Below are 9,443 nucleotides of genomic sequence, written 5' to 3' on the forward strand. Positions count from 1 at the left end.
ATGAACGAATTTCTCAACAGGTATATTCAGATGACACGTGATGAACAATCCTAAAATTAATCCTCAAATAATAATGAGGATAATAAGGGAAACAAAATTTTAGTTACTTGGAGAAGGCCTTTAAAATTATTTAGGTGGATAAACAAAGTACTAAAAATTGGAAAAGCCTCTGTCTCTGTCCTGAAGATCTAGTACTGGTTTAGACCATCCTTAGAAAATTCCAAATTTGGCATCAAACTTACAATATGACAAAATGAAGAAAGAAGACTGCAGGTGTCAGAGGCTCAGGCACTAGACAGCATAAGCTGTGGTCTTGATCTCAGAATCCTGCCTTTTCAGCTACTTATTTTTTTGCTTAGTGTTTTCAGAGCTGAAAGAAATGCAAATCAGGTGTGGTAGCAGCTTGTTTCCAGAAGGCTACAGATAGATGTTATTTATTCTACTCTTCCTTATTTCATTTGGGTATTGTTTCTGCAGAAGTTTTCATTTATTCAATACTGGGTTTGCCCCTCTCTTCCACTGTTTTCTATATTTTCCAGTTGCAGCCTAAAACTCCCATTTCCTTCATTCCTTAGTTTGGTGTTCTCCAAGTTTTCTCACCACACAGGTCCTGGTAAGTCCTTCCCACATGACAAGAACAGCTGAACTTTCAGGAGCAGTAGGCATATATTTCCAGGTATTTCCAGGCTTCTGTGCATCCTATTGGATAACAGTTCCCATATGACCAAGCTGAAAACTGAGGAAAAGTGTTTTGCTAGCCTTTATCTGATCCTGCATTTAATTTCCTCAAGCAAAACAGAACTCACCATCTAGAGGACGTGTCATTTTTCCCAATTATCTTTTTTTCTTATGGCAACAAAACAAGAAGGATCTCAACAATTTTGCCTTCTCCCATGACATAAAGGCTCTTGGATTGTATTTTGTTGAGTACCGTCCCAGTGTCACAACACGTGTCTTGATTGTACCTTAATATAAACAGCACTGATTCATTTCTGAGACCATCATACTTTCCAATTTGTTTGTTCTGAGGAACTTTTGATTTCTTGCTACTTGTGCAGGTGGAATCACAGAATTGTTTAGGTTTCAAAAGACCTCTAATACCATTGTGTCCAACTGTTCCCCCAGCAGTGCCAAACCCACCATTAAACCATATCCCTCTGCAGCATCTAACAGTCTTTTGAACACTTCCATGCTAAGGCAATACTCCTCTAAAATCCCCAGAAATGCTTTCCTGTGACTCAAGCTACCTGGATTAGGTATAGCAGAGAGAGCACACACTGAAGTAAGAATTCCAAATGGTAAGGAAATCTTGCTTTCCTGTTGTCACGATCTGCTAGTACAAGCGGGGGTCGTGATGGTTCGTTAACTGATCTCAGAGTGCAAAAACAACACAGAGGGGATTTCAGTATTGGTCAAAACAAATGCACCCTTTATTGAGTGCCCACAGCAAATGCAATAGAAGTATCAGAAAGGAGATAAAGGATAGAGAGAGAGAGAGAGAGAAAGGGGAGGGGGGTTATAGCTACCAATGGAGAGGCGAAATCCTTGTGGTCCGGCCAACAGATCTGTCTTGTCTTGTTGGGGAGAATCTCAGAGTCTTTGGTTAACTCAGGGGTCTGTTATAGTCCTCCACTGGCAGGGGAACAGGTATAGGACAGTGGAGAACAAGCACAGACAGTCCAGTTCTGAAACAGGACAAACCAGTCCTAGCAGTGAGCAGGACCCATTGTTTCAGGACTGGTTTCTATGGGAAACCATTCTTGGTCCAGCGAACACACTTGCAGGTAACACTTGGCAAACATCCTGCTTCAGCCAGCCCAGCACCCCCATGTTAGAATTATAGGGATCTCAGACTCAGTCTTGGGGGGGCCTTCAATCTCTGTCCTTGACGATAGTTGTGAGGCAAAGGAGGGATTTTCCGTGGGGGAAAAATTACCCCAGGAAGTCAGACTTTGTCTACAGCGGATGGCATCTGACCAATTTTTTCAAATAATCAAAACAAATCACAAAAATAAAAAATAATTTTCACAAGATTACAAAAATTATTTCAAAACACATATCCAAATTTTATAATCTATTTATAATCCATAATTATGGCTCTACGCATATAGTTTGTCTTGCATCAAGAGCCTTGGGGAATGTCCACAGGGGAGAGGACATTGGCCAGGTTATAGACAGCATTAATTATAGATGTCAATTGTGTTAACTGTTTCATCATTCTCCAATTCATAACAAAAAAGATTGCTGATAAAACAAAATTAATAAAAACTAAAATAAAAAGGACAATGATGGGACGATACAATTTGCTCAGGACACTGGCAGTAGGTGACTACCTAAAAAGAGTATCCCACCACCTCTGTTCGGCATCGTTCCTTACACCTTGTATAACACAATGTATTTCTTTCACATTGTGATGAACAGTTACCAGGGTTTTCTGTCTGCTTTTCTTGATCCTTTCCAAAATTTCTATTAAATCCTGATGAAGCAACAATTGCTTTACCAAAGTAAGGTCCATCCCAATGGGAGTAGGCAATAGTTTGTGAATCAGTGTGTAATTGGATTGTAAAAGATGACAAGAAGTAACTGGGGCTTCACAAGAAAACTCACATCCTGTGATTTTAATAAAGTTACAAACACAAAAATTTGAATGATTTTTAGTATCCACTACTATGTTTTCTACAAATACAATATCACAAGCAGTTCTAAGGCATGCACACCCATTGCCTATATATACAAGGACTGTTTCAGAAGTCTCACTAGGATGAATTTCAAAATGACAGATATTTTGCTCTGTGTCCAGACTAACGTCTTGAGCTATAATTGCATTACTTCACGGATTAACCCCTGTTGTCCTCGGACAATACAAGTTTCTAAAGTAAGAGTTTGTCACTTTTCACAAATTTGATGGGCCCATTCCCTGTGCTCAGGAGGATGGAGAATAGCTCCATCATGATTCAGCCCCAGTGCAATTATAATGGAAAATGGAAAAAATTATAATGGAAAAAATGGAATGCACTGAAGCATTGGCTTCATTGGCTTCACAGCATGTGGCTGTGTTTGTGATGGGGTTGTAAGCAAAATGCACTAAGTTCCACCAGGATTGGAATTCTTTTTCAAAATCAGTGTCACTGTCCCAAATTATTTTCCGAATTCCAGTAGGAAAAGTAACTTCTTCACCTTCTCTTATAATTGAGGCAGCAACTGACTGCATCCACAATTGAGCCTGGATACAGCTAAGAGCCAAAGAAATGTTGTTTTGTGTAGCACCGAGTGCATCAATTACCAATTTGTGGTGATTCATATTTATCTTTTTCCTAGTTCGGTAATATGTTTGATAGCAGCCACTGGTGTGTTCACAAAGTCAATAAGGATGACTGCAGTGGTTGATTTGGCCAAATCTCTAGTTGTGGCAGCCAATTAATTCACTAATACTTCTGAATCAATACTATTTAGAATTCCAAATCCTGTTCCCACAACACCAGTTATGCTCTTGGCGTCTGTCCTTTTAAACGGTTCTGCTTTCACAACCAGGTCGTCCAGCCCTAGAAGGAAATTTGCAAAAAAGGTGAACAAGCTGGCTGAATTTCTGAGACATTATTTTGCATCAGCAATTTGACTTGCTTAAGAGACCATGGTGCATTGAACAATATTTGTTGTTGATCTGTTTTCCTGATTATATGTGGTCCAATTTAAAAAATTCTCAGGCTTAGTATAACTGGTGGTTGGGTGGTAGGTGTTACCATAAAGGGAAGGGAAAACATTATTTTTGTCATCCAACACTAGTGTTATCATGGTTTATCAGGTCTTCATGCCCCTCAGAATTCTTCTGTGAAAAAGTAAACACAATAGAATTCTGCCACCAAGAGGCAGAAAAAATTAGAATGATGGAATTATCCAGCATGTACTTATCCAATGCCCTTTCCCGAGAGCATTGGAGGCTACCCATGCATGTTTATTCTGAGGAGTTTTTAGCACAAGTGGTACTTGCCCTATAGTAAGGGAGGTCCACCAGAACAGTTTGTCCAGGATAATGTGCTGGATTCTTAGGATCATTTGGTACACAGCATAGGAGTCAGTGTAGATACAGACAAGAGAGGTATTCTGTACCTCATATTGGAAAACAGTCCAAACAGCTATCAGCTCCCCTGACTGAGCACTGCCTTCTCCCTCAGTAACAATTCCTTCACCAGAGGAAATGTGGAGGGCTGCTGCCCTGTACCTCCACACCTTTCCCTCTTGTTTTGCAGAGGCATCAGTGAACCAAGAATTTGCTGATCATTCGGGGGAGAAAGGAGGTGCTACTATAATTACAGAGGCAGGTTTGTCATGGCTGCTACCCAAGCTCTCAGTTTCTTGTATCACTAAATTTTTTACAGCTCCTTCTGTTATTAAGAAGATGTTACAGTAATGTTCCATCTGAGTGTACCACTTTCTAACTGAGGCCCTCTGGCCCACCCTATCAGGTGAGGGGTGCCAGTAGTGACTGTCTTAATAACTTTGAAAGGGCCTCTCAATACAATTGGTTGTTGTCGTGCAATTTTTTCCACTTCTGAGGGAGTTAAGCAATCCTTTTTCCCAGTGAGTGTATCTTTTCTCAGCATCTTTGAAACCACAGGAATAAAAACCAAGAGGCCTCATCAAACCCTTAGGACCCCGCTGCCATATGTGTACTGACAGCCTTGAGGAGGCAAATCCCCATTCCACCTGGAAAGGATCTGTGGGATGGATAGGGCTCAGTGCTTGATGAGCTGTTGCTTCAAAAATCAGCAATTGCAATGCTTTCTTGTGAGAAGGAGTTCAATCCCATTTCACCCCTTTGCTCAGCAAATCATAAAGGGGAACAAATGGGTTGTTCTGGTTACTAAGAAATCTGTCTGATCCTTCTACAGGAGATATAGCTGCTATGGTTTTTTGAAGGAGAATTTGTTGTGGGTTTAAGTGATTCTGGAAGGCCTCGAATTAAAGGGGTCATAATTTCAGGCTTTACAGGTAATTGCATGGGTGACTCATAGCCTGTACTTAATTTTTTTTCATGCATTATTTGCAAGCAGGCAGCTTTGTGAATGTTTTCCAGGAGTTGGTTGGGGGTACCAACTATGGCTCAAGGGTCTCCCCTTTCCAAGGGGTTCATTCCCCTAGCCCATAAAGCTGTGCACTGTGTCAGGGACCATGTGTGATGCTTATCCCCCGTTTTTAAGAAAACTCCATGTCCCCAGTGTCTACTGGCCTCCTGTTCAGACAAATGAATTTGATGTTCCCCAGTGAGAGGCACTCAAAATACATATTCTGTCTCAGATTTGTGAGGGAGATGCCCATACTCCTTTTTTATGTGTGGGTCATGATCGTCGTCATCAATATGGCTGTATTCTGTTTTAATTAGAGGTCTCAAGCTAGAACAGCAGTGTTCTCCACAATTTTTCATCAGAGCTAATTCTTTTTGAGGGTAATTTTGATCAATGTGAGGAGTCTCCTTCTCCTCTGCCTCTACTGAGGAACCAGCATTCTGTGAATTTTTAAAATATTCATCTCTCAAGGCAGCCTGTAATAAATGACTTTCATTTCTTTCTTCATCTAATTGCTTTTTGCAAAATTTCCACTAAGTTTTGAAGGGAGTCTATTATTGCTTTTTCCTCACTTCTTCACTTAAAGTGAGTTTCTATAGCTGCTGTAAGACAGGCTCCCAAAACTGAGCATAAGAAAGTTTTATTGTTGCCTAGTTTAAATTTTGTTTCGTGTTGTAAAGAACATACTCTATCAATAACATTTTCCAAATTAAACCAGTTACTTTGTGCCCATTCTTCTCCTCCTGGAGAAGGTTTGGCATTATGTTTAGCTAGTAGAGCATAAAATTCAGCTTTAACTTTTGCGCTGCAGTTTTCAGTCATTTTGTGAAGGGACCAGAAAACCACTACAGGGAAATATAGACTTAATTTACACAACCACACAGCCTTTGCTGTGCTTCCCTTCACTTCTCTGGGTGGGAGAAAAGACCAAATCTGCCTGGCAGGTACTCCTTAGTTACTGGTTGTCCCTTCATTTCCCAGCCAGTGCAGATTCACACATACACAAAAACAATTTCCCTTTTTTGCACTATGAGTCTCTTACACCTGTTCAGCTTGCAATCCTCTGCACAAGTGAGAGAAGCCCAGGATGAGGGTAGTGTTTAACCAGGACCTGTAGAGCAAGGGCCTAAGTAGTACTTAGCTGAGTGGATGTACTCTAGTTGATTAGTCTGTTCCTTCCCATTACATTACAAATCTGGGGGAAAAGCTAAAGTAACTGCTGCTGCTGTTACTAAGAAATTATTCCAAATGTTCAGCACTATGTGGTTCACAATTTTCTTTTTCATGTTTAAGCATGATTCTCTGCAAACTCAGCATGACCCTTAGCCTTCCCTCAAGATGTCACTCACATTTTTTTCACTGGCCAGCACTATTGGTGAAACACAATTGTTCTACACACACAGCAGATGCTTTTCAAACCCTTCTGTTCCATAGCTGAATAAGCAAGCAAAAATTAACATTCTGTCCTTCTTGTGAACTTCCCAAGATCGTGTTAAAATTTTACCCTCCTAGAATTTGACAGACAAGTGCCTACAGATAAGCTGGGGATTTCCATGTGCACAATTATAGATTTTGGGTGGTGAAAGAGCAGCCAACGGCCAATAGCCAACCCTCTGACCTTGGCATGGTCCTTTAGCATGTCAATGTCTATGCAGAAAATAAATGGTGTACATGCATAGCTAAAAAAAGATCAAGGCCAAGTCAAAGTTGTGATTAGACACTCCCAAAGAAATCCTGGTTGTAACATAAAGAGATGTTTTAGTGTTAATTCAATACAGCTTAATACAAAAATATTCTCTATATTCATAGTCATAAGCATACATATATATATATGGTTTTAGTGGTATTCTGGCTTTAAAAAAGGTAGGTAGCACAAGCTTTGATAAAAGCACTGTGCCAAGAAGAGAGTTCAGAAATCATAGCATTGAAGAGTGTCCTGAGTTGGGAGGGACCCACAAGGATCACTGAAGTCCAGTGGAGTAAGTGCTGTGGAGGGAGCAGTCAGGTATTGTCTGCTATTGGGGGGTTTCTGTGTGGATTGCTGATTTCCTCTGTCAGAAGTATTGTTGCTGTTAGTGCTTGTTTTCTAAACTCATTGGTGTTCCAGTAAATTGTTCTTACCTCAGCCTGTGATCTTTACCTTTTATGCTGCCTGTTCTCCTCTCCAGCCCACCGTGTGGTGGGGTAGGGTGGGAAGGAAGGACTGTGAGCAGTGCCTGGTTTTAATGGAAGTGGGATCAATGAACTGGGGAGTACCATTCCTAAATGGCAACACTTCTCAGACACCTCTCCTTCAGGCTGGACAAGCCAAGTGACTGCAGCCACTCCTTGCAGGGCTTCTTCTCAACACCCTTCACCATCTTTGTAGCTCTCCTTTGGATGTTCCCTAAGAGCTTTATACCCTGCTGATATTGGGGTGCCCAGAACTGCCCCCAGCACTTGAGGTGAGGCTGCTCCAGTGCAGAGCAGAGCAGAGCAGAGCAGGGCAATCCCCTCCTTGGCCCAGCTGGCGATGCTGGGCCTGATATCCCCTAGGACACAGCTGGCCCTCTTGGGACTCATATCCAAATTTTTGTAGACCAGAATCCCCAGGACCCTTTCCCCAGTGCTGCTCTCCAGTGTCTTGCTCCCCAGTCTGTCCATACATGTGGGGCTGCCTCATCCCAGGTGCAGAATCTGGCACTTGTATTTGTTAAACTCCTTACAAATACCTGGAGACAGCAGAATACAGCAATGGCACAGAAAGAATGTAAATTATAATAAGAAAAAAATTATACAAAGACTTGTAGAATTAGGGCAAAGTACAAGAGTTATTCAAGCTGTATGCATCAATTAGCAGACAGACTAGCAGACTTCCATCAATTCATAGAATCTAAAGTTTTCTGTGCTGACTTAGAAGTAAGTACCATGGCTAACATTAGATTACAGAAGTTCCTTTATAAAGTATCTTGACCCTAGAACAGGATGGGTATTTCCTTCTTCCCTTACAGCAGTGTGGTGCAAGATACACTGGAAGAAAAGAAGAGAGGAATAAATGGGAGAGGGATAAATTTGTTCCCCAGCAAATCATTTTGGAAATGCCTGCACTCCTTGGTCATGACAGACATGGATGAGTAAGTTCCCTCTTTTGCTTCAAATGGCATCTACCTCCAAATACTTCTGACAAAACTGCATACAGAATTTTTGAAGTTCATTTGTGGGGCAAATTACATAGTTTCCCTCTATCATTACTCTTTTTAATACTTCTGGGGCAATGTACTAAACTGTTACCCTGTTACCCTGTTTTACAGGGTAAAACAATATAATTTTAAGAATTATGGGACAGTAAAATAAAACTGTGTTTTTCTGAGGTTACTTAAGCAACACATATCAAATGATTTAATGAACCTTGCAGGGAGCCTGCTGTAGAGGTGGGGAAACAGTCTCTGTTGGCTTATAGGCTCAGGTACTGCAGTATTATTTCTAATGCCCTGAACTTCTGGTCTTTAAACAGTGTATTTGATTTTGTGTGGCACAGAAGCAAAGTCAATAAACTTGTCAAACTTAAAGGAGATCTACTGTCTCCTGGCAGGACCTCAACTACCTGCAGAGGTGTCCAGGTGGGCCTCCAAACTGCTCTTTGTCATATTTGCAGTGAGCATATCACTTGGCATTACCCTGGATAACAAGTACTGCATCCAGCTCTGGGATCTCCAGAACAAAAAGGACAGAGACCTGTTGGAGTGAGTCCAGAGGAGGCCACCAGGATGATTAGAGGGATGGAGCACCTCTGCTGTGAGGAAAGGCTGAGAGAATAGGGATTCAGCCTGGAAAAGAAGCCTTTCAGTACTTGAAGGGAGCCTACATGGAAGATGGGAAAGAGATTATTTACAAGGGCATCCAGTGACAGTTCTTCAAAACACGGAATATATAAAATTCTCATAAGAAAGGATATTCCTTCATGTTTGAGCTTTCTATACTTTCAAGCTGAATCAACAAGAAGGGAGATTTAATCCCTGAAACAGATAACAGCTAACAAGCAAGTTCTCAGTGATGTCCAGGTGTCAGAAAAGCAAATTATTTGTTGGTAGAATTGCCTTGTTAATGTTTAGGGCTTGACATGCTTTAATGAGATCAGATGTAGGGGAAGGAAAACAAAGGGAAGAAGGATAGCCACTGATACTGGACACAAAGAATGCAGAATTTATGGGCCAGAAAGGCATCTGGCAGAAAAAAAACAATAAAGCCAATTCAGCAATTTTGTGGAAATCAGCTCGAACTGGGTGAAGGGTAAATCTGGCAGGAGGAGATCATTACTCATGGACCACCAGCTCAAGAAACTCACAGACTCAAAAGACTAATTGGCATGAGAAGCAAGAATCATTAAAAAAAAAAAGCAGA

This window comes from Melozone crissalis, unplaced genomic scaffold (genome assembly GCF_028551555.1).
Source record: "Melozone crissalis strain CALT ecotype California unplaced genomic scaffold, PUWL_Pcris_2 ptg000009l_1, whole genome shotgun sequence".
Classification (NCBI taxonomy): Eukaryota; Metazoa; Chordata; class Aves; order Passeriformes; family Passerellidae; genus Melozone; species Melozone crissalis.